The sequence below is a fragment of the Peromyscus leucopus genome, chromosome 14 (genome assembly GCF_004664715.2).
Source record: "Peromyscus leucopus breed LL Stock chromosome 14, UCI_PerLeu_2.1, whole genome shotgun sequence".
NCBI lineage: Eukaryota > Metazoa > Chordata > Mammalia > Rodentia > Cricetidae > Peromyscus > Peromyscus leucopus.
The window spans coordinates 89,274,795-89,299,152 of record NC_051075.1 but is presented as its reverse complement, the minus strand read 5'-3'; positions in this window follow the sequence as shown (position 1 = coordinate 89,299,152).

The following is a 24,358-nucleotide window of genomic DNA, read 5'->3' as shown; positions in this document are numbered from 1 at the left end:
ATTTGGGTCTACAAGTCTTTGTATGAAATAGCCATGTGAATTAGTATCAATGGTGTTTCTCTCCATGAAGCAAACGCCTGTACCCTTACACAATTCCCCCGTGGACCCCATCATCGCCACGCCATTAAATGCCATCCCCAGATGAGGTATGAGCATGCTGGTCAAAATGGATATTCACAGCCTGAGAGCACTTTATGATTATCAAGGGACAAAAAATGAATTAAAATCACACCCTGCTAAGTGCCACAGAAGTATTTTCAAATTAGCCTCGTCGCTGCTGCCTCCCCGGTCCCTGGCATGTGGGTTGTACCTGCTGACACATCCCTCAGGAGAACTAATACGTTCCAATGGGACCCGAGCAGATGATTAGGGTTTATTTTCCATACCAGGGACAACAGAAACAGGCCAGCTTTGTCAGCGAGCTAAAGTGCTGTGGGCTTTCTCCCTGTCTTAATGAAATGTGTGCCTTTTCAGAGGGCCATTTCTATGATTTATAAATTCCTAGCAACGCCAGGAGAAGGGAGAGGCAGGGGAAGGACCTGGAGTACAAAATATAAGGAAGAGATCATCCCGGGGGCCATGCAACCACTGACCCTATTCTTGCACCTGCTCGAGATGGGTGCTCCTAAAATTCTGCATTCTTGCCATCTTGTTTTTCTCTCCCTCACCCAGGTCCCAAATCTCCTAGCATGAACACAGACCTATCATGGAGGAGAGTATGAGTCTATCGGAAGAGTGGCTGCCCCCAGAGAATACCAGAGAAGCCTCCACTCGCCCGGTGATATATATTTCTAAACTACAAGGCAAAAGAAATCAATACAATGAGAGCAAGCCAGCATGATTGGCCTAGCATCTGGAAGCCATGATATATATGCTACTGCTTAGAGCCTTCTCCTTCTCTCTACCCAACCTCTATGTCACATATAGGGAGTGTCTTAGGGTTTATATTGCTGTGAAGAGACACAGCAACTCTTATAAAGGAAAACATTTAATTAAGGTGACAGCTTACAGTTTCAGAGGTTTAGTCCATTATCATCATGGCGGGGAACATGACGACATGGCGGCAGACATGATGCTGGCTACATCGTAATCAGAAGGCAACAGCAAGTAAGACTCAAGCACTGAGACCTCAAAGCCCACCCCCTAAAAGACATAGTTCCTCCAACAAGGCCATATCTACTCCAGCAAAGCCACACCTCCTAATAGTGCCACTCCCTATGAGATTATGGGGGCCAATTATATTCAAACTACCACAGTGAGTAAGTGAAACCCTGAGCGAATGTGTGTTGGCATGAGCATGGCCATGTCACTGACCCCAATGCCTTATACTCACAGCAAATGCCAAAACCTTCCCTCTGGGCTCACATGTAGACGTTGACAGTGTTTGCAGAAGATATACACCATAGCTTTCACCCCCTGTGTGTTGATGGCTTGAAGACTAATCCACCACAGAGACCGCTCCTACCAAGAATTATATATATAACAAACCTGCCTCCTTGTCTATCTGTATATGATAACTCCACCTCCTTGTTCAGCTGCATGCAATAACCCTGCCTCCCTGTTCAACTGTTTAGAATAAATAACCTAACTGGCCTTGGTGCTGAGGCTTCTCCCTCAGAGAGCCCAGACCACCCAATCCCAGCCTTTTCTGTGTGTTCAGCCTTTCTTCCCTCTCTCGCCATCCCAGTCAGGTCAATCCCTGGAGCCATGCAAGAGTGCAGCAGTTAAGGGAGAGCAGGACCAGCCTCTGGGTCTCTGCAGGCTGTCACACCTATGGCCTCCCTGCAAGCTCTGTCATACTTGAAAAGCAGGTGACGGTCAAGGCACAGGCTTTCCAGCCTGCCCAGCTTCAGTCTTGCTTTGTTAGAGTCCCCAAGCCACAGGTAAGATGGATTGTGCAACCAAACAAGCTTCATGAGTTTGGGAGAGGACCAGACAGAGATCCAGATTAGTAAGGAACCCTTACATGAATGACCATGTGGATCCAGTTACCCTGGATCTGAAATCCAAGGGCACAAAGGTAGTAAATGGTTCAGTGTTCAGATGACCCATGTTGCTTTTATTGAAATGGAGTGAGTGCACAGAGTGCAATCAGTAGTTCAGGTAAAGCCTGAGCACCCCAGACAATGTGAATCGATTTGCCTAAATCAGAGCCTGAGCTCTGGAGAGCCTAGTAATAACAGGACCTTTCGGTGGCCCTGTAGCAGGATAAAGGCAGGGTTCTGCTGTGTCCCAGGAGCACTATGTGTCCAGTGAGACTCAGCCTCGTCAAGTGGTGAGACTGGAAACCCACCTCACTCACCCCCAAATCCATGGGTCCTGGGAGAGGGAATGAGACAGAAGCCGAGGTAACAAGAAGCAGAAACAGCCTATTGGGGCCCAACGATGGAGGAGACATGAGCATCTTCTCATACTGAAGCTGTGTGTGGTCACACAAACTCCCAGGCAGGCAGCTTGCCCATCCCCATTCTAAAATGCTTTAATTGGAAATGCTGACACGATGTGGCCCATTGTACTGCTAGCCTTCCAAACAGGGTCTGTCTTCCCAAGATCCGCTAAGAGAAATCAATCAGCCATCACTGACGCTGTGACCTCAGGCAGTCACTCAGCTTTTCTGAGCCTTCCTTCCCTCATCTGGGGAAAAAAAAAAGCAACTAAGGAATTAGGGGTGTGGCTCGGTTGGTAGACTGCTCACCTAGCACGCACAAAGCCTGAGTTAGATTCCCAGCACCATATAAATCAGGCATGGTAGTACACACCTGTAATCTCAGAACTAAGGAGGTAGAGCCAGGAAAATCAGACGTTTAGAGTCGTCCTAAAATCATCAATATAACAAATCCAAGGTCAGCCTGAGTCTCTGTCTAAAGAAAGAAAGAGATGGGGGGAGAGAAGGAAGAAGAGAGGGAATGAGGAGGGAGGAGGGAGAGGAGGAAGGAAGGAAGGATGAAAGAAAAAGGCAGTTAACCCCAGTGCAATGTTTGATTTTCAGAAAGTATTAGCTGCCTTCACAGTGTTGGTATAGAGATTTTTCTTAGTTATAAAAATCATAGGAACACACCCAGTCCAAAGCCTCGCTCACAAAAAACAAATCAATCCTTTCTGCCCCTCCCTTCCCACCTCCAGCAGACTCGCACGAACACATTCCTTTTCATCTGATCTAAGTAGGTTAAAACAGAGGTGATTTTTCTCTGTTCTCCAAAGGTTAAAAGACTGCTAGGATCTAAACTCCCCTGGATAGTCTATCACCAGGGCTCAGACCGGGCAGAAGTGCAGCCCTAGAGTGAAAAAGCAAAGGGGACACAGGAGTCTTAGAGAGAAAGAAACGAAAGCCCAGATTAGGCCACCTTCCCAGAGCATTTCCTTTCTCCCCACCCAAGCTGTCAAGTTCACACACCCCACGCCATGGATAACAGACTTAGAAATAAATGAGCATTCTCCTCCAAGGTTCAAGGAGCACTGCTTGCGTGGGGCAGGAAGAGCTGGAGGAAGGGCTGGAGTGCTGGGGAGCACCATCTTCCGAACATAGGAAGCTGTTTCACTCTGGAACTCACAGCAGCTGTAGTTACCTGCAAAAGCCCGGAAGAGGGCTGGATCTATCAACAGTCTATCATAGGTGGGGGGAGGGACCCGGGACCCAGGACCCGGGACCCACCCTCCCTGAGAAACCATTGGCAGGTCATAATTAGTAGGGAGGATGAGGCATGTTCTTCAGTGGTAAAGGCACCCGTCAGTTGCCCACGCTCCTGTAAATAACCTCCCACCCATACTCATACAAGCACCTCCAGTTAAACTTATTGGGTCACACACATCCCCACACACAAACACACAGGGTGGTGGGGACATGAGCACAGAGAGAAGAAATGAGTTGGATAACAAGGAAGCAACCACAGAGCGGGAGAAGAGGTAAATGAAGAGCATTCGGTCACCACATCCAGGCAGATGTTTCGCAGACATGGTCTAACTCTCCTGACTCCAGCCATACCTGGCTATATTTTCATCTCCAGCGTGTGGATTTGTTTAATAACAAGAATCAATGATATATTGCAGCAACTTTCACTGTGTAAATAAGCTTAACCAGCAGAATCTCAAGGTCCGCAAAGAGTCACTACGATTCAAACAACCTAATACACCTGACCTAAAATATCCTGAAGACAACTCAAATTGGCTACTTGATGTCACAGTACGGGAAGAGTGGTTCCCCTGCCACCCAAAGGGTGAGTTCTACTGAATGGTGTCTCTGCTTGTTTCTAGAACACTCAACCCACCTGACACCCTTGCGTATTGGCAGATTTTATGATTAATCAAATTAATGTTTTAATGAACTTCACAGATAATTCGTCACATTACTATTTTGTCAGTTTTAATTCTAGAGAAGGTGAAAAAACAAATATAGCACCAGGAAGCAGCTTAGTGGCCACCTGGGGTGACAATTAGAGAAGGAGTGACCAAAAAGAGAAAAGAGACTTTTTGGAAGCTACTATGAGTCTTAACACGAGGATTTGGCCAACCTTTATCACTTGAAACCGCCAGCTTTTATTACTTATAAAGCATACCAAAACAAAACCCTTTGTAAGGGCATTCCAGTTATGCTCACTGGAGCAAGGTAGCTCAAGAATGTCAGAGGGAAGGCAGCTGCTCCACAGAGGAGGAAGTAGTAGGCCTGCCAAAGCAGCTCTGTGACAGAGCACTTCATCAGGGCATGTCAACAGAACCCAGGATAAATCACCATCTGTCTGCTGCCAGAGGTGGAGCTGCGGAATACTTAACATACCCAGTACATGTTTCCACACACATCGCTACAGGAGCCTTAGTTACCCCATTAGAAGTTAAAGGCACTTAGGTGGGCATCCCAGGACAGTCCACCAGAAAAACAAAGCAAGATTTTTTAGTTAAAGCCTAACTCTCCATAGCCCGAATGTGGGATATCATCAGAGCTTTCCTTTCCCCCACATCCATATTTACCTGATAAATAAATTTTAAAAAATGGAGACACAGAGGGACTGGGGGATATGCACAAATCCCTGGGTTGTATCATAACACCACATAAACTGGGCACAGTAGCACACATCACTTGGGAAGTGGAGGCTGAAAAATTGGGAGTTCAAGGCCATCCTCAGCTACAGCAAGTTCAGTAATCTCAAGCTACATAAAACTTTGTTTCAAAAAATAATGGTAAAGAATGAAAGTAAAAATCCGAGCCCCAAGCGCTTTTGTCTTATATGCATTTGATTATCAAGGGACACTTGATGGAGGAGAAAATTCTCCTCAGGATCCCTAAGAAATTTTCTAGATCTCCTATCCCTGGGGGTGAGACAACTAGGGCTGTGTAGATAAATGTACTGTTCTACCCTTGTTGAGGATGGGCAGTGAGCATCTTTCTCCCATTCACACACAAGTGCTAGGGAGAGGAGGTCTGTGTACCCAGCCATGTTTTGAGATACTACCTATCAGGCCCAGAGAGGAAGACATGAGAAGCAAGAGCTCCAGATGAAAGTTCAGTCTGAGAATAGAGGCACCCAGAACCATGACGTCCATGGTGCTACACTTCCTCCAGTTCCCTCACCAGCATTTCCTGAAATGGTAAGGAAGCCTTCACTTTAAACTCAACCACATTCTTGGATCCCTAAGTCAAAGAATTGTACCCTGACAATAAGCAACGCACCCAAGTTCCAACCCCTGTGGACAAGAAGTCCTTACCTTAACCACCATCATGTCCAACTGGTCTACCTCATAGGCAGCTCTTCAACCAACCCACTCCTTGCTCCAAGCCACACTTCATACTTTGATGGCAAACTCCTTCTTGCTCTCTTTCTGGCAGGCTGACCTTTTGACTTCTGTTCTATAGCTAGCACTATTGGATCCCCGATACTGCTGGCTAGCTGAAGAATTATCCTCCCAGATGATAAGAGTTGTAGCTGTGAGTAACCTGTACCTATGGTTTTTTTCCCCCTAGGAGACTGTCATGACTGGTGGAGCAGCCTAACCTGAAAATTCCTGTGATGCCACCTAGCCCTGTAGTGACACTAACATTCCAGGGGTCTCCACGGCCCCAAGCTGAAGCTGGTCTCCTCTTTGCACCATATCTGTCCAAAGCTCCTTCCTCTGTCCAACTTCCCTCAGAAGATTTCCATCTTGGAGCTGGAAAGATGGCTCAGTAGAGCACTTGCTGCTCTTCCAGAGGACCTACCTGAGTTCAGCTCTCAGCACACAACTGAGCAGATTACAAGCACCTGTCACTCTAGCTCCAAGAAGTTCAACACCCTCTTCTGGCCTCTACTGATACCCACAGTTGCATGCGCGCGCACGCGCACGCACACACACACACACACACACACACACACACACACAAATAAAAATAAACTTTTATAATATTTCTCCTTGGTAGGTGTGGTGGTTTGAATAGGTATGCCCCACCACCACCAGACTTAGGTGTTTGAATGCTTGGCCTATAGGGAATGGCACTATTAGGAAGTGTGGCACTATTGTTGGAGGAAGTGTGTCACTGTGGGAGTGGGCTTTGAGGTCTCTTATATGCTCAAGCTACATCCAGTATGGGATACCATTCACTTTCTGTTGCCTATGGATCAAGATGTAGAACTCTCAACCCCTTCTCCAGCACCACGTCTGCGTACATGCTGCTGTGTTTCCCACCATGAAGATAATGAACTAAACCTCTAAAACCATAAGCCAGCCCCAATTAAATGTTTTTCCTTTATAAGAGTTGCTGTAGTCATGGTATCTCTTCATAGCAATAAAACCCTAACTGAGACAGTAGCATTCCTTCAATGACTTACACAAAAATATCCCCATCTCAGGCTCTACTTCTGCATAATCCAACCTAAGGGATCCTTCAGGTTCACCTAGAATAACTTGTTTTTAAAGGACTCATTGATGATGCAACTCCTTGACATACAACCTTTAAATTAATGCCTCGCTATGTATATAAACTCCAGATGTTAGTGTGTCATATAAACTTGCCTTCTTCTACATCCAGTCCCTACCTTAAGCCTCAATCCCAACAAGGTCTCTGCCTAAGCTACGTGACTTCCCCTAAAGCCATGCTCCTTCATACTTCTGGGTTTACTTCCATTCTTGTTTTGGCCTAAAATTTATTTCTCCATTGTAGCTGTTTGTTCTTGAGAGGGTGGGGAATGAAGGTGGAGGCCAGAGATCAATTTAAGGCGTCATTCCTCAAGTGCCGTACACCTTGTTTTTTGTTTTGTTGTTGTTGTTGTTGTTGTTGTTGTTGTTGTTTAGACATTCTCTCACTGGCCTGGGACTCACTAAGCAGGCCAAGACAGCTATCCAATGAAACCCCAGCAATCCACCTGCCTCTGCTCCCTTACCTCTGGAATTACAAGCATGCTCCACCTTGCCCAGATTTTTTTATGTGGGCTCCGGGAATCAGCTCAAGTCCTTATGTTCGTTCACAAGGTAAACTTTTTACCAACTGAGCCAGCTGTCTCCAGCCCTCCCCTGGTCGTCCTTTAAGACTCAGCTTGAGTATTGCCTCCTCCTGGGACTATTTCTGGTTTCTCCCTACCTTCTCAGACAGATTTAGGTACCCTCCACTCAAATGATGTCATGTACACACCTCTGTCACTTGTCATGTGTCCCAAGATGCCACTGAACCAATCTATCATGTGATGCTGTGACTCTCATGAGGATGGAGAATGGCTTTGCATCCCCAAACCCAACTCTACACCAGGCACAGAGCAGGTCCTCATAAATGTACTGCCCAGGGGTCTTCAGTTCCATAACCAAGGGACTTCCCTCTCCTCTACAACCTGAGCAGCAGTGCTGGGAGTGATTCTTTCACTTTATTCCTGACAAGTCTAACCTTTGGCCAGGCTGCCCTCTCCAGGCACCTCTGGAACACCTAAGAGGTGTGTTTGTAACTAGGGGTCAGCTTGGCTGCCATGTGTCCAGATCTGGATCACTTCTCCATGCTTTGGTGCAGGTTGACTGAACCACTTAATGCCTCCCACCTAAGAATGTAGTACTGGTCCTCCTTTAATTTCCCAACATACAGTCTTATACAGATGTTTGCTGAAAGTCGTGGACGTACCAGAAAGAAATGACAACACAGTGGAAGACAGCTGCCCATTTTCCCGAAGAGACGGTCTCCAGAAAGCAGTGTGGTCAACTTGAATATAAAGCTTCTAGCCTATGAATGAAGCAATCAGTTTTCTACTTGAAGTGATGATACTTCAGACCAAGCATAGTGAGCAGTACGTGCCTGTAACCCCAGTACTCAGAAGACAGATACAGGAGGATCTCTGTGAGTTATAGGCCAGCCAGGGCTAGATAGTAAGATGCTTTCTCAAACAAACAACAAAAAAAAAAAAATGGCAATGACATTTTATTTCATCTGCATACATATTTATATTATACCAACTGTCTATGTCCATACCACCCTAAACAGGCTGATCTCCTTTAAATTAAAAGAATTTAGTCAGAAATTCCTCTCCTTTTTATTAAAATTTTCATACAATACATTTTGATCATGTTTCTCCCCTGCAATTCTTCTTATTGGGCTCGGGATAAATGAAGTAAGCAAATATACTGCAAACATGCTTAACGGCAAAACCTAGAGGGAGCCTTTTCAATCTATGCCTCTGTCTTAGTTAGGGTTGCTATTGCTGTGATGAAACACTATGACCAAAAGCAACTTGAGGAGGAAAGGGTTTATTTGGCTTATGCTTCCATATCCATGTCCATCACTGAAGGAAGTCAGGACAGGAACTCAAACAGAGCAGGAACCTGGAGGCAGGAGCTGATGCAGAGGCCATGGAGGGGCGCTGCTTACTGGCTTGCTCCCCATGGCTTGCTCAGCCTGCTTTCTTATAGAACCCAGGGCCACTAGCCCAGGGAAACACCACTCACAATGGGCTGGGTCCTCCCAATCATAAATTAAGAAAATGTCCTACAGGCTTGCCTCCAACCCAATCTTACAGAGGCATTTTCTCAATTGAGTTTCCCTCCTCTCAGATGATGTTAGTTTGTGTCAAGTTGACATAAAGCAACACAGCCTCTTCAATCCATGTTTAAGTCTGTTATTGACTCATTTATTGAAAGACACAAAATCAGAGTAGACATTCAGATTTTATTTTTCTTTTATTTTACTTTTATTACATTTTTAAAACGGGGGGGGGGGGGGGGGGGTCCAGAGGGCAACTTGCAGAAGTTAGTCCTTTCCTCCAATCATGTGGGTCCCAGAGATCAAATTCGAGCCATTACAGCTAGTGGCAAGCGCCCTCATTCACTAAGGCATCTCATCAGCCCTTAGAACTTGATTTTAAAGTAGCACCTACCTTAACCATGTTCCTTAAAGACAGGAGTGTTGCTTGGTCAACTCTCTATGGCCAGTGCCTAGAGTAGAGGTCAAAAGCCACTGCTTGTGTGTTGGATTTATAAAGTTTTATTAGAACACAGCCAGGCCCATCATTAGGTATTATCTATGGTCGCTTTGATTGATTTGCGAAGAGCTGAACAGAGATGTAACAGAAAATGGAGGACTTAGAAAGTCTGAAACAGTTGCTATCTGCCTACTACAAATGGTTATTTTCTTACAGGGAAAAAAAAAAAGGAATCAGCTGACCCTTCTCCCAGACCACTGCCTAGCACGTAGTAGGGAGACAAAAGCTATTTTTGGTGAAATGGCTATAACATAGAGCCCTGTTTTCTGAAGGGTGATTTAGAGAACAGAACTAACCTTGCATCCCGTGGCAGCTGTTGAATGTGGCATCCTCAAGCGCCCTCCATACCGGCCCTTCTACTGAGTCTTTCAAGCACTAAGTGGCCTAAGAGACTTTCTCATTCTTAAAGGAGCGTTTTCTGAGGCAGGTCGCCTTCCCTCCACACACCACAAACAACTCAAAAGACGCCACTCCTCTCTCCTGCACCTCCATTTTCCACAACTTGAATGCAGAGTGTTTGTGGAGTCGGCAGGTCAAGTGTTCTCGGAGAAAAGGCACTGTAGTGGGACCGTGTGGCTTCTGTCCCTGGATAAGGGGAGGACAGGAGGTGTGGAGGGGCAGAAGGGCCGTGGATGTGAGATCTCGAGGGAGACCGCTCCTTTAAAAGGGATTTCTTCCTTGATGGCTTCCAGACGCTCTCACCGCGCAGCTGCGGAGTCAGGCTCCTGCCGCTGTGCTCCATTCTGTGTTCAAAGGTGGCAGAGGAATTTTTCTAATCTTGATAGAGGATGCAGGTTCCTTCAGAAAAAGGTTCTGCCAGTGTCCTGGGGAGGCGTTTTGTAAAGGTTTGCAGGTAGCTCAGCCCAGCTAAGCCTCGGTCGACAGCTGCGCGGCTGGATATAAAATCACCCGAAAACTCCACACTAGGAAACTGACAGCAGTGTGATTGTTTATTCCTTCTTGTAGAGCAAACTAGAAATTACTTCCCTCTGTGGAGAGGGAGTCTAGTATCAGGAGAGTTAGGGCCCCTGAGCTTTTGAGATTTGTTTTGTTTTGTCTTGTTTTGAATGTTTCTGGTTTTGGTTTTGTTTTTAGGGTTTTTTGTTTTTAGGGTTTTTGTTTTTTTGTCTTTTGTGTCATTGTAAAGGCTCATAACTGTGTTCTCTCTCTCTCTCTCTCTCTCTCTCTCCTTTTCTCTCTCTCTCTCTCTCTCCTTTTCTCTCTCTCCCCATCTCTCTCCTTTCATCTTCAGCCACCTGAAAACAGTCAGAAAACAGCTCTAAGCAGGGTAAGCTAAACCCCTTTCAAAAACAATTTGGGAAGGAGGGAGGTCCTCTGGCAGTTTTGCCCTAGCCTGGAATATGCTCAAAGGCAGCAAGAAAAAGCTTCTCTGAGGGCCTTGGTATCTGAGCCTGAAGATTTGAGGGCATGACTCTGCCCTGAAACACACACACACACACACACACACACACACACACACACACACACACACCTACAGACTGCGTGGAGAGGGAAGGGGCAGCCTCCTGTGGAAGGGCCTGAGTGTAAGAGCTTCTATGGTGTAGATGTGGTCCCCACCCCCCAGATGGCAATATGTTGGGAGTGTGGTCCTCAGTGCAGTGATGCCGAGAGGGGGTGGAACCTTCCAGAGGTGAAGCAATTAGGTGACCAGGGGCATCACCATCAGAAGGGATTAAGTCGTTCTCATGAGACCACTTAGTGCCCAGGAATGTGTGTGAAAATAAAAGGCAAGGATGGCTTCTGGGTCACCTTCTAGTCTCTTGTCTCACCATGTGACCTCTCTCTCTCCCACCATACTAGAGCGGCCACGATGGAATGCAGCCAAGGCAGCGCTCCCCAGAGCCCCAAGGATGCAAGCCTACGGAATCCTCAGTAATACCCGTGTCCCCACGTCAAGAGCCACCAAGGGCTCCTGGGAAGGCCCTAACACAACTGCTTTTACTGCTGCTCCTCCACTCTCTCTTTCAAATCGCAATTTTTCTCCTAGATAGTGTGAAGATTAATTTTATTTATTTCTAACTATGTGGTGGGGGCAGGGGGTGTGCATATGTACAGTGCCCACAGAGTTCAGAAGAGGGCATCAGATCCCCTAGAGCTGGAATTACAGGCAACTGTGGGCCACCTAGACTGGGTACTGGGGACTAAATTCACGTCCTCTGCAAGCTGTACTTGCTCTCCACTGCTGAGCCATCTCTCCAGCCCCATCTCCTCCTGTATGTTTTCATGGTCAGTTCAGAGTCAAGCTTTCACTCATTTGTTTCCTTATTCCCTTGAATTCTTTGAGTCCACTTTGGTCTCCTTCATACTGCAAACAGCTTAAGGGCAGGGTCTTATTAATAGGGGGAAAAAAAACTATTCTCTACCTCATTTGAATCTCTCTCTCCCTCTCCCACCTCTGTAAATTGCATTGGAACTTAGTAGGTTCTCAGTTTTGTTTTGTTTTTCTTTTTTTGCATTTGTGATCTCTTTATAGTCAGCACAATGAATTACTTTGTGTTTAATCCCTTCCCTCCTTGCAGAGTAACCAAAGTGGCTGGCAAAAATAAATAAATTTTGAAAAGATATGTTCTCAGAAATACTAGTGACCACACCTTCCTCTGGGCCATGGGTGTTTCTTGAAAGTCAGGCAAACATCTCAGGGCAAGTCCGCAGATTTGCAGAAAATTCTTCAGAGTTGTAGGTGTTTGAGATGGAAGAGATCTCTGAGATCATGTTACCCAGCCCTTCCCTGGGAAGGAGAGAAGAGTAAGCGGTTTATTCAAGGACGCTGAGGTATTTCCTTCCTTCCAGGAAGTCTGGAGCCCAAGCCTCTTTCTAATTAGCCTCAGCCTACATGATTGGCCTGAGGAGGTCAAGCCACTCTCAGAGGCACCTAGGACGCCCTTCTATTCTCTCCCAAGCCTTGGGAATCCCAGGAAGAACCCCTCCAGCATGGCTGGCTGACCTGGTATCCCTGACATCCTACTGCTCTCTTCTCTACCATCAAGCTGCATTAACCCTTTGCTTACTACCCAGAACTTGTGACTGACCCCAAGAAACAGGGAAGGCCCCTATTGTCCAGCCCTTCAGATCCTCCTACTCCAAGTCCCTGGGTACCAGTCTCCTGGTGCCAGAAGCCCAACTCCCAAAATAGTGTGCTGCATTGGCAGAAGTCCAGGAGCTAATAGGGAGGGTTGTGCTGTGTCTTATGACCCATTCTAACCGAGCTCATTTAGATTTACCTGACTGAGAATCACATAAAATGTACTTTGAAGGTGGAGACTGTTAATTACCACAGCATGGCTCGCCTGTGTTTGGTGGCTGGGGGGGTTGGGGGGGTAGGGAGCTGGATGGTGTGGAGGGGGAGGAGCTAGTTTCCAGAAATAATCCATCCCTCCTCAACAAATAGGAATGAAATGTAGGAAAGGGCGAAGGGGATGGACAGAGAGTCACCCACAGGAACTAAATTGGGTTATAATTAGTTTGTGTGCTTCCAAGTGTCATCTTTCACCCTCCTCCCGCAGAGGCAGCCACAATGAGCTCAGGATCCTTTGTGTCTCTATGAGAAGGGCACGGAGCTCCTTGGGGTGTTGGGGGGAAGAGCTGCAGGCGAGATGACTGCTAGGAGCAGGGAGTCCAGCCTCTCCGTGGTGCCGAGAGGCGCCCCATGCGATGACCCCCTGAACAGACACTGTTTACCGACAGCAACTCCCCACAGCTATTACAGATGGCCTGAGAGTGTTCTAATTAGACAGGCTTGTCAGCGGCCCTTACTAATCCCCAGCTGAGTGAGCTAAGTGTTTGTCTTGGCCACTTCACGCCCCAGCCTCAGAAATCGTAGCCTAGAGTGACAACGGGTCTCCATGTATGTTCACTCTGACTTAACGCTAGCTGTGATCACGTCCCGCGTTTATCTCAGAGGTGTGTTTGAGCAGAGCCATCTCATAGTAAAGGATTCCCACGGCTCTCTTATTGCTGAGATATTTACCATTTTACAACAGCGTTCTCCCTAAGCAGGCGCTTTGCAGGTTTTCTAAGATGAGTGTTAAGTGTGCTTCTTTGACTATTGTGTATACTGTTTGCTCTCATCCTGCTTCCCCACACTGGGTCTTGACCTCACCACAAGCAGGTTCTGAGCAGGCAGGAATTTATTCCTGGTTATTTGACCTCCTAGACTCTAGTCTTAGGCATTAGTCCACTTAAGATTTTGTTCTATGGGTGTAACCTAAGCATGCTCTCCTAGTATTATTAATTCATAAAACATTTTTAGCCCCTGCCTTTGTATGTTATTGTCTTGCTGTGTAGACTAGCTGTATGAAGTGTAATTGGATGTCTAGAATTGTGAGTCAGGAGAGCATTCTAAAAAAAATGAGAATAAACCCAAGGAGGACGATCCACACACAAGCAACAACACATGCAGGTGTGTTCTTATGAACACAATTCCCTCCTCAGAAAGCCTTCTCCCCACAGCCACAATCATCAGGAAAATTCCAGGGAGAAGTGAGGGGTCTTATTTTCTATCAGACAATAGCCTAGGTAAGTATGTCAAGCGTTGGCTGTCTCCTAGGCAGTGTGGAGCTGACCAGAGCTGTAGTCTGCCACCCATACTAGTGGTTTTGGGAGCTGAAGGAAGTCCCAAAGGTACCAACAAAACAGGGCCCACATTAAATCCTTTTAGAGACTGGCATAAAATTAGCAGCAAAATGCTTGATATAAATTTTCATGTCAAACAACATAAGATAATTATAGTCAAATCCCGTTATCCTAGACTTTGCAAGTTCAAAAATATTTTTAACTTTGTATTATGCACAGTTTCACATTATATATATATATATATATATATATATATATATATATATATATATATATATATACATAAAACCACAGGATCATGATAGGTTCCATGTAACCATAACCCACTATCAACTCCTAGAAGGCTTTTTCATCTATATTCCTCATCTCTCCACCCACCCACTCTAAAATCTAAAGTTAAATTCAGGTGATTGTGTGTGTGTGTGTATGTGTACATGTGTGTGTGTTCATGTGGATTTATGTGCATGTGCGCAGATGCATGTGCACAAGGAGACCAAAGATTAACCTTGCTTGTCTTCTTTGATTGTCTCCCACCTTATTATTCTGACGCAGGGTCTCTCACTGAGCCTGGAACTCCGCAGTTCAGCTGTGCTGGCTAGCAAATGAGCTCCAGGGATCCCCACCTCTGCCCCACTCCCATAGCATTGGGTTATTCACATGAAGCACCATGTTGGACCTTTACAAGGATGCTGGGATCCAATCTCAGAACCTCATGCTTACACAGCAGTCACTTCATTGACTGGGCTATGACCCCAGCCCCAGTTAAGACTATATTAAGGTATTTAAATTGGTATCTCTCGTGCTTAGAGAGTCCATTCTAGAATAGATTCCACCTCAACTCAGAGGATTGGGCTGCCCCTATACATCCTCACATGCCTACTACCTGCAAGAAGAACTCATAACTCACTTCCTCCCACAGCTGTCTACAAAGCACACTGTAAACCCTACCAGAGGCCCATGCAGTGTAAAGTGACCAGGTGTCCTGAGTAAGAGCAATTACCAAGTGATAACAGGCCACTGAGGGGCTGCCCTATCACAGGGTCATGTGAGCCAGCCCATCTCCAACTTGTCAATTAACACAATTAACAAGGGCTCTGCAATCAAAAAGCCAGAAACAAGGAAGCATCATCCCTCACAGAAAACAACTCAACCTCCTTGAAAACAAAGATAGAGGACCTGGAGAGATGGAGTAGCAGTTAAGAGCATGTGCTGCTCTTGCAAAGGACCTGGGTTCGGTTCCCAGCTCCCCATGGAGACTCACAATCTGACTGTAACTCCAACAAAAGGAATTCTTCTCTGGCCTCTATGGGCGCTGCATTCATGTACACACACATGCACACACACATGCACGCACACACACACACACCACACACAATTAAAAATAATAAAAAATAGAAATCATTTTTAAAAGGATAAAGAAAGCACACAAAACATCTATAAGCTCTGAAAAGTTGCTTGGGGTATGTAAGAGCATGCATGAGTTCAAAGGTATTAATTAAAGTGCAAAAAAAAAAATCTAAGCCCATAACAACCAAGGAGAATTTTAAGGGCCTTACAACCAGCTTCTCCTGCTCTTACAAGGTGAGCAGCTATTGCTATACTGAGATGGTCTGCCCAATGGCACAGAAAAATCAAGGAAAGTCCCCACTGGGAACCAACCAAGTTTGAGTCGGTCTGTACTAAACGTCCAATCTTCCCAATCAAGCAATGGTCGATCCAGCCATCCATGGGCAAATACACATTTTAGAAGGTACTCCAAGAAGCATGGGTCAGAGAGAGTGTGCATCCACAGGACTGCTCTCTCAGAAAGAAGAGCAACCACTGAGACTCTGAAAGACCTCTTCTTAATTAGCCTCTGTTGGTCACCGCCACCTGAAGTATAAGAACAGCAACACTGGGAAGCAGGCCTTGTCAGCCATGCTTACTGCATCTAGAGGCAGTGCAACCTCTATGCAACAAGGAAGTGTGGTGATAATGTGTTCCCCAATATATTGTGCACCCTAATAAACCTATCTGGGGTCAGAGAACAGCACAGCCACTAGATATAGAGGCCAGAAAATGGTGGCACACATGCCACCTAGAGAGATCCATCTGGATCTCTGTGAGTTCAAAGCCACACTGGAAACAGCCAGGCATGGTGACACAAGCCTCTAATCCCAGGAAGTGATGGCAGGAAGCAGAAAGGTATATAAGGCATGAGGATCAGGAACTTCTAGAGGCTTCCAGTCTCAGGAAACAGGATCAGCTGAGGAACAGGCGAGGTGAGGAAGCTGTGGCTTGTTCTACTTCTCTGACCTTCCAGCGTTCACCCCAATACCTGACTTTAGGTTTGATGTTATTGATAAGACCTTTTAAGATCCATGCTACAAGGAAGTCTTCTGAGCCCTAACAAATGTGGATGGACAGATACATAACGATGATGCGTCATGGACTACAGCTGATGCATGTCCTGCTAAAGCACCAGACCCCATATTGGAGGTGTCGAGAGGTGGCCGTGCTACATCCCACTAGGCTGGCACTTTAATTTGCTGTCAGCTATTAGTGTTGACTCTGCCGCACTATTGCTATTCGGTGTTTCTGCTGCCAAGATGAAACAGTGTCACAAATTGCTGAATTCCTTTGTTGAGAGAAAGAGCGGTTGCCTGCTCTACACAGTAATGGGAATCATGGAGCGGCCTTGGGAGGGGATGAGGAGAAAAAGAAATACAGTGTGCAGGGCTTCTGTAGAACTTCCCTTGCATTGTTTCAGGTAAGGATCCCATAGCATTGGTGAGGAAAATCATAGGCAATTTATATTGAAGGCTTGGATGAATTAGAAGTTATTGAGCGTCTAGCATTGTAGAGGCGTCCTCCCTGGCGAGATATACATCTTCTCAGGAAAGAGCAATCCTCATGTCTTGCTCTGACCTCTAGTCATCACCCAATGAGTCAATCCTCCTCTCCAAGCTCCATACGTGTGGTAGAGGCGTGGTTTATCTCTGTATGCAAGGACATTTCAACCTTCTTAAAGGGTCTCTGCACTTTAGATCCTTTTCCTTACCCATATCACCACAGGAAAAGTAAGAAGGCATGTCGTGCAGATGAGGAAGGACTTTGTTATTCTATTGGTTTGAAATTGCACTGTAAGTGCTGAAAATATGGCTAAGCAGTTGTCTTAGTTAGGGATTTTATTGCCGTAAAGAGACACAATGACCATGACAACTCTTATAAAGAAAACATTTAATTGGGGTGGCTTACAGTCCATTGTCATCATGGTGGGGAGCATGGCAGCATGTAGGCAGACTACATCTTGGCTTGCAGGCAACAAGAAGTCAATTGACACACTGGGCAGTATCCTGAGCATAGGAAACTTCAAAGCCCGCCCCCACAGTGACACACTTCCTCCAACAAGGCCATACCCACTCCAACAAAGCCACATCTCCTAATAGTGCCACTCCCTATGAGATTATGTGGACCAGTTACATTCAAACCACCACAGCAGTTAAGAGCACATACTGCTCTTCCAAAGGGCCTGAATTTGGATCCTAGCACCCAAGTCTAGTGGCTTACAACCCAAAGCTTGCAAGACTCAAGAAGTTCAGAAAATTTCAAGACTCATGAAACCTGCCCCCAATGCTATACAAACAATAAGAAATTACTTGTGGTGAGAAGAATGTTCAGTGGAGCTGCCTACAAGTTGAGTTTTTGTGAGTTATGGTAGAATGGGCTTTAGAGTGACACCGCTACCTTTGAGTCACCCATGCTCCATAAGTAACCCCTCACCCATGTTAGTAACCCTAGTAAGTTGTAACCAAGCTAGACAACTTCACATGGCTGGAATCCTTTTCACTGGAGGCCTATATGGAGTGAAGAGGCATTTGTTCATATCTATCCAGAAAAAGTTGGTTCCCCTGGAACTAGAGTTACAGAAGTTATAGGCTGCTGTGTCGGTGCTGGAAACTGAACCTGGGACCTCTGCAAGAGCATCAAGTGCTCTTAACCACTGAGGCATCTCAGCAGGCTTTTGTTGTTGCTGCTGCTGCTGTTGCTGCTGCTGCTGCCGCTGCTGTTGTTGTTCTTAACAGTTATCATGGTTATGATGGACACTGAAGGACATTGAAGTACCTACAAGTGACAAAACCCAGTATTTTGGTTTGCTTTAAAATATTCTGAGAATGCAGCTGTTGTTTAAAACAATGAAATTCACGGGTAAATGAATGGAGCTAGGAAAGAAAAGCATTCTGGGTGAAGTAAAGAGACAAAGGTGATATGTATTCATTTCATACCACATCCATTTTATTTCATATGATAGAAAGCTAAGCACCAAGCCAGCTACAAACCCTTCTATCAACGAGGGTGCCGGGACCTGCCTGCGTGATACACTGATGCAGTAGTGGTACAAACGTCAGGAGTAACCAACCACTATCTGATTGATTGAAGACCCACCCCACAAGACAAAACCCATGAGCGGCCAAGAACCTAAGACGAGATAGGCCACGGACCTAGGGGGAAACCAGATACTATTGTGCTAATAGAACATAACAATCAAATGACTCTTAATGACTTTCCACTATACTCCTAGATCAGTAGCTTGTTCAGCCATCAATAGAGAAGCTTCTTCCTGCAGTAGATGAGAACTAACACAGAGACCCACAACTGGACCATGTGCAGAGGGTGAGAGACCTTGGAACACTCTGAAGCAGCTTTGTTTAGGCACTTACTTGTCTTTTGTTTATCTATTATGGCTTTCAATTTTGTGTTTTTATGGTGTGTGTGTGTGTGTATGTGTGTGCTCATTCACGCATGTGTATGTTTCTCGTGCTTTTTTCTTCTGTTTATCTGTTGGCTTTGTTTTATTCTGGCTTGTTTGGTTTTTTTATTGCACTGTTTGTTCTCTAAAGAGAGAGAGAAAAGTGTGCAGTTGGGTGGGTGGAGAGGTGGGGAGAGAAGGAAGTGAGAGAGGGGGAACTGTGATCAGAATACACTGTTTAAAAGAAGCATTTTCAATTTAAAAAAAGTACTCTGAGAATGCTATGCTTTTTTTATTTATAAATAATCTACTCCAGGAAAATTGGAGGTTGGTAGAAGAAATGATTGGCAGATGTTGGTAGCTATTAAACTTAATGGATTTATGGGGAACTAATTAATTCCTATCCTAACTTTGTGCATAATGGAAAATATCCATTTCAAAGATACTTTTTAAAAAAAATTATACTAAACCAGAGAGATACTAACCCAGGGCTGGTCAGGGATGGTATCTCTCTGTCTCTAGCTGAATATCTCTGGGAAGGGGCACCTTGTCCTGGACCACTGATGTCCCTAACCTTCTCCTCAGGGAAGATGATGGATGGGGCAGAGTGGAAATCAGCTTTGGGTATTATACACCACATTACATATCTGTGTTTACCTCCACATCACCTGATCCTCCTCTGTTGACCATGAAATGGAACAGTTTCCAGTAAGTGGCCCAAATCCAAGTAAATATTTTGTGAAAGCTTTAAAAATAAATTTTTAAAAATCCATATTCATCTCATGTCTGTTATCCAACTATTGCCCCTGTTCAATCAGATCTAGTGTTTTGACTCACCAGGGGTCACCAGTTCATGAGCTGGGGAAGTGGATCAGTGTATAAACAAGTGTGTGAGAACTGGTGTTCAGATTTCCAACATCCATGTAAAAGTTGGGTGGGCAAGGCAAATCATCTGTAATTCCACCACTCAGAAAACAGGGCAGAGAATCACCAAGCAAGCTGGCTAGTGAGACTAACTGAACTGCTAAGCTCCAGTGAGAGGCCCTGCCTCAGTGAATAACACAGAGAACAATTGAGGAGGACTCTCATCACCAACCTCTGGCCTTTACACACGTGCATGCACACGTGTGCAGAGAGAGAGAGAGAGAGAGAGAGAGAGAGAGAGAGAGAGAGAGAGAGAGAGAGGAGACAGACAGAGACCAGAGAGACAGAAAGAAGACTACATACTCAGGCACACACACCTACACATGTACCCACATACTCATATGCAAATATGAATACACATGTTATACACACATACATATGCAAAAAGAAAAAAGCAACATTCTAATGGGCTGTACAGGAACTCAACTTGTCTACACCTTAACCTGAGAAGGAAGAGCCACTATTGGATCCAAGTGGAAGCTTGCCTGCAGCTGGATTTAGCCTGTGGCTTGGCTTCCTATTCCTCTTCTCCTGTAAACTCTCTCAAGAGACTTTAGTAAGTTTGATTTTCATAATTAAAGAAGTTGAGTCTCTGTGGGAACATTTGAAATAACTTTGGACTTGAGTCTATGCACTATTGAAATCTTGATCTCATAGCCTACAACAGAGAATGTGAGGGCAACCGCGTTCTCTACTCAATGAGGTGATGAAACAGATTAGAGACTGTACAGGGGACAGGGAGAAAACAGCCCATTTGACCTTGGAGAAATGTATTTAAATAACTAGGGCAACATAGATCCTTTTCAAACCCAAAAGTTTGCCTCTGCCCTACCTCACCTTCTCATTCCTGAATATTCTCACATCCTTTGAATGAGGGCAAATCACTAACCTGCCAATCTTACTGTGGCCAATGTTACTGAAACAGAGGCAGAAGAGAAGCATCCTCTCTGCACCAAGGTTTAGACTCCCAAGCACAGGCACAGAGCTATGAAATCAAAGGTTGGGATCCAGGCTCCTAGCACTGTAAGAAAGCATCAGTCAGGACTGCAAAGGAATGCACCTGCAGCCTCTGGCTTTCTGATGCAGGCCCTGTGCCTGCAGGAGTTGATGCACAGGCAGTGACCGAATCGCCTCATTTTTTGTCTCTCCCACAACGCTCAGTACAGTGTTCTGCACTTTACAGGAGCTCCACGAGCAGTTGATAGATTGAAGCAGAATGTTGTTTGCAGCAATTTGGCACCAGCCACAGATACTCAAGCCTCCCCACGGCCATCCCGGTGGGAATTCACCCCGCTCAAAATGATATCAAAAGGCAATGGATGTGTAGCCTTAAAGTTTCAAATGTGTCGATACTTCTAATCTGATAGGGGGGATGGTGTCTTAATCCCATTGCACCTTTCAGTCTAAGATATCATATTAGACTGAAGTGGAGATTATAACTTGACTCAGGAGATATCTCTCCCAGTCTCATTCCATTAGTCACAACAAGGCGCCATCATTAAAGACGTTACTCTCTCGCTGGGGAGAAAGAACTGGTGATGAGTGACTGACTTCCACAATAGGCTTAGGGAATCAGAGTCATTCATTAAATCAAAGAAAAAGGACATCAAGAAAAGAATAAATTGGTACAGAATAACTCTTTGGGCTCATTTTTTCCCCTTTTCTTTGAGTCAAATCTCTATTGCCCTTTTCTAAAATTAGTCACAAGACAAGCCAGGATGTTTAGGTGACTTCTATGGACCTGCAAGATTCATTAAGCACCAACTGTATACAAGTCACCAAAGGAGCAGCTGCTCATGAAAAGACTGTCCACACGGGCCCTGTGTTAGTTATTGTCTCATTGAGACCTAACACAGAGAGACGTGCTTTTCAAACTAAAGCAATATTGAACTATTGGAAAATAAAAACAACGTGGATAAAATAGCCAGGGCTGGAAACATGGCTCGGCAGTAATGAGTGCTTCCTTTTCTTGCAGAGGACTCGAGTTCAGTTCCCACATGAGGAGGCTTACAACTGCCTGAAACTCCAGCTCCATGGGATCTGACAACCTCTTCTGGCTTCAGCAGGCACCTAAATACCCACATGAACACACACATACACACACACAGATAAATAAATAATTTTTTTAAAAAAACTAAGATTTTCTGATTCCAGCACCCACGAGGTAGGCAAACCTCTGTGAGTTTGAGGTCAGCCTGGTCTACATAGGAGTTTTAGGACAGCTAGGGCTACATAGTAAGACTCTTACTCAAAAATAAATAAATAAATAATTATGATTTTTTTTTTTTTAATTTTTGAAATAACCAAGGGCCTGGGAGAGCTGGATTAAGGTCACAATTACATCAACAAAGACACCAACAATTCCTTCCTTCTCTGCCTTCTGAATCTTGTCCCTCGTTGTCTTCTCTAATCTTGGAACAACCTTGAGTGAGCTACATAGTTCCTGAGGAAACTGAGCCCCAAGTCTTGTCTAGGTAAGGCGATGAGGCCCCGACCCCAGTGAGCCGCAGAGCTGAGCAGAGTACCCCAGGCCCTTGCCTTCTGTCTTCAAGGCCCTGCTCTTCCCACCTCCCTCACCAGCACCCCACGCTGCACGGCCTGTGTATCTGTGCGGAGCTTTGCCTGCGCACACAGTTGTTACAGATGGTTGAGCAGCAGCAGCCTAGAAAAGCAGTAGCAACTCCAAGGCTGGGGCACCAGCTCAGTCAGAAAGGGCTTACTGAACAAACATGAGGACCTTGAATAGACCTGCCCCATCCATGTAAAAGCAGGATGTGGTTCTCTCCAGAGCTGAGGAGGCAGATTCCTGGGGCTCACTGGCCACCAGTCTAGCCTATCAGGCTAGCCTCAGGTTCAGAGAGACCCTGTCTCAGGAAAACAAGGTGGACAGCTACTGAGAAATGATAGCCCAGCCCGTATGCACACACATATAATATGTGTTCACATACACACACACACACACACACACACACACACACACACACACACACATGCATGCGCGTACATTTAAACACACAAACAATTTTTTAAAAAAAGACAATGCAAACCAGAATTTCCACAGGAAAACTAACTAGGAACTTGGCAAGTTGCTCTCCCAAGTCAGCAAACCCAAGTTGACTCCCAGCGTAGTGACCTCCCTTCACATCAACTAGGATTGCTCGGCCAGAGGGGACAGAAGAAGAGAGAAGAGCAGAAGCCAGAGGAGCACTTGTGTTTCTCCCTGGATCAGTTCTGTGAGCCAAGTTAAAACCCCGAGACTTGACGGGGAAGGAGGCTGAGACGCCTCTTCGGGTCTCTCTGCGGCTTCGCTGCAAAAAAGCATCAGGCCTGGCATGGGTTCCTGGCATCTCTCCACACACCAAATCACCCTGAGTCCTTTTATGTGCATCAAGGCACTGAAGAGAGGCAATTCAAGCCAGGCTCTCAGCTAGCATGATAACCTGACTGGCCTCCCAAGAGAGCCGCACAACGTGCGTGCTCCGCATGCCCTCTGTAAAGAACAGACAAAGATAACCCCAGGGTGAGCCTGAGAACCACTTTGGGGAAAGTATTCCCGCAGCGCTGGGCTTAAGTTGGCTAATTGGTTCCAGGAGCAGCTCAGGCAGCGCGCGGCGCAGGTAGGACTGCGCCTCCTGTATCGACTGAGGCAGTCACTTGTTGGGAACCTGTGTTCATTATCTGTGTGTAAAGTGATATTAGAGGAGAGACGCCAGGCCCCGTGCGAAATGACTGAGCTCTGCACCTGACTAGAGGGAGGTGTGTTATGTAAATGCACTGCCCAGGGTAATCGAGTTACTGAAGTGGATGTGTTGAATGGATCTGAGCAGGTGCCACCAGAGAATGAGAGATCAGAGGGCGCTGACATGTGAAAGACAGCTAGAATGAGGCCCTCGGCTTCTTGAGACCTGATTTCCACATCTCACTCTAATTACCAAGAACTGAAGGGTTTTTCACTTTCACTGCAGACTGAGCCACGGTGGCTGGGGCTGAGGTGAGCCGTGAGACGCACGCACGCACGCACGCACGTAGAGAAGAAAGCGGAGAAGCCAGCTCCTTCTGCAAACAACGTACCTTGGTTCATTCTGTGATTGAAGAAGCCCATTGGCTAATAATCCGTGGGCTTTAAAAGATTCAAAACCATTTTTAAAAACAAGGTACTAGCTCAGCAGGGCTTCCTGGGAAGTGGCTGAGCATAAACAGCAAAGAGGAGCTGTGATTCCATAACAGAGCACTTGCCTGGAGTGGGCAAGTGCCAAGGATCCATCCCAGCCCTAAAAGGCAAAACAAACAGAACAGAAGGAACGAAAGTCTCCACACCAATAGCCCAGGACATCTGGAGGCGTCCGCACAGAAGGAAGCCTGGATATCCTCCGCCTTATGTGGAAGTCAGACAAGTGGTCTGCGCTCCACCCCATCACTGCCATGGGGAGTCACCTGCCCCCCATCCCACCACAGTCTTGAAGAGTTACCGAGTCCCCATCCCTTTCCCATCACGTGAGCCCGCCAAGACTTAGTGATCAGCTCCCTTCTTTCTTCCTGTGGTTGTTAGATTTCTGCAGTGGCTTGAGGAGCCAGGAGACCAGCCTGACCTCAACAGACAGACCAGCTTATTTCGAACAGGGAAGGGCAGATGCAGCAAGAAAGGGGAGCCTGCCTGAAGGGGAAGGAGACACTTGGAGTTTAAATGTGGGGT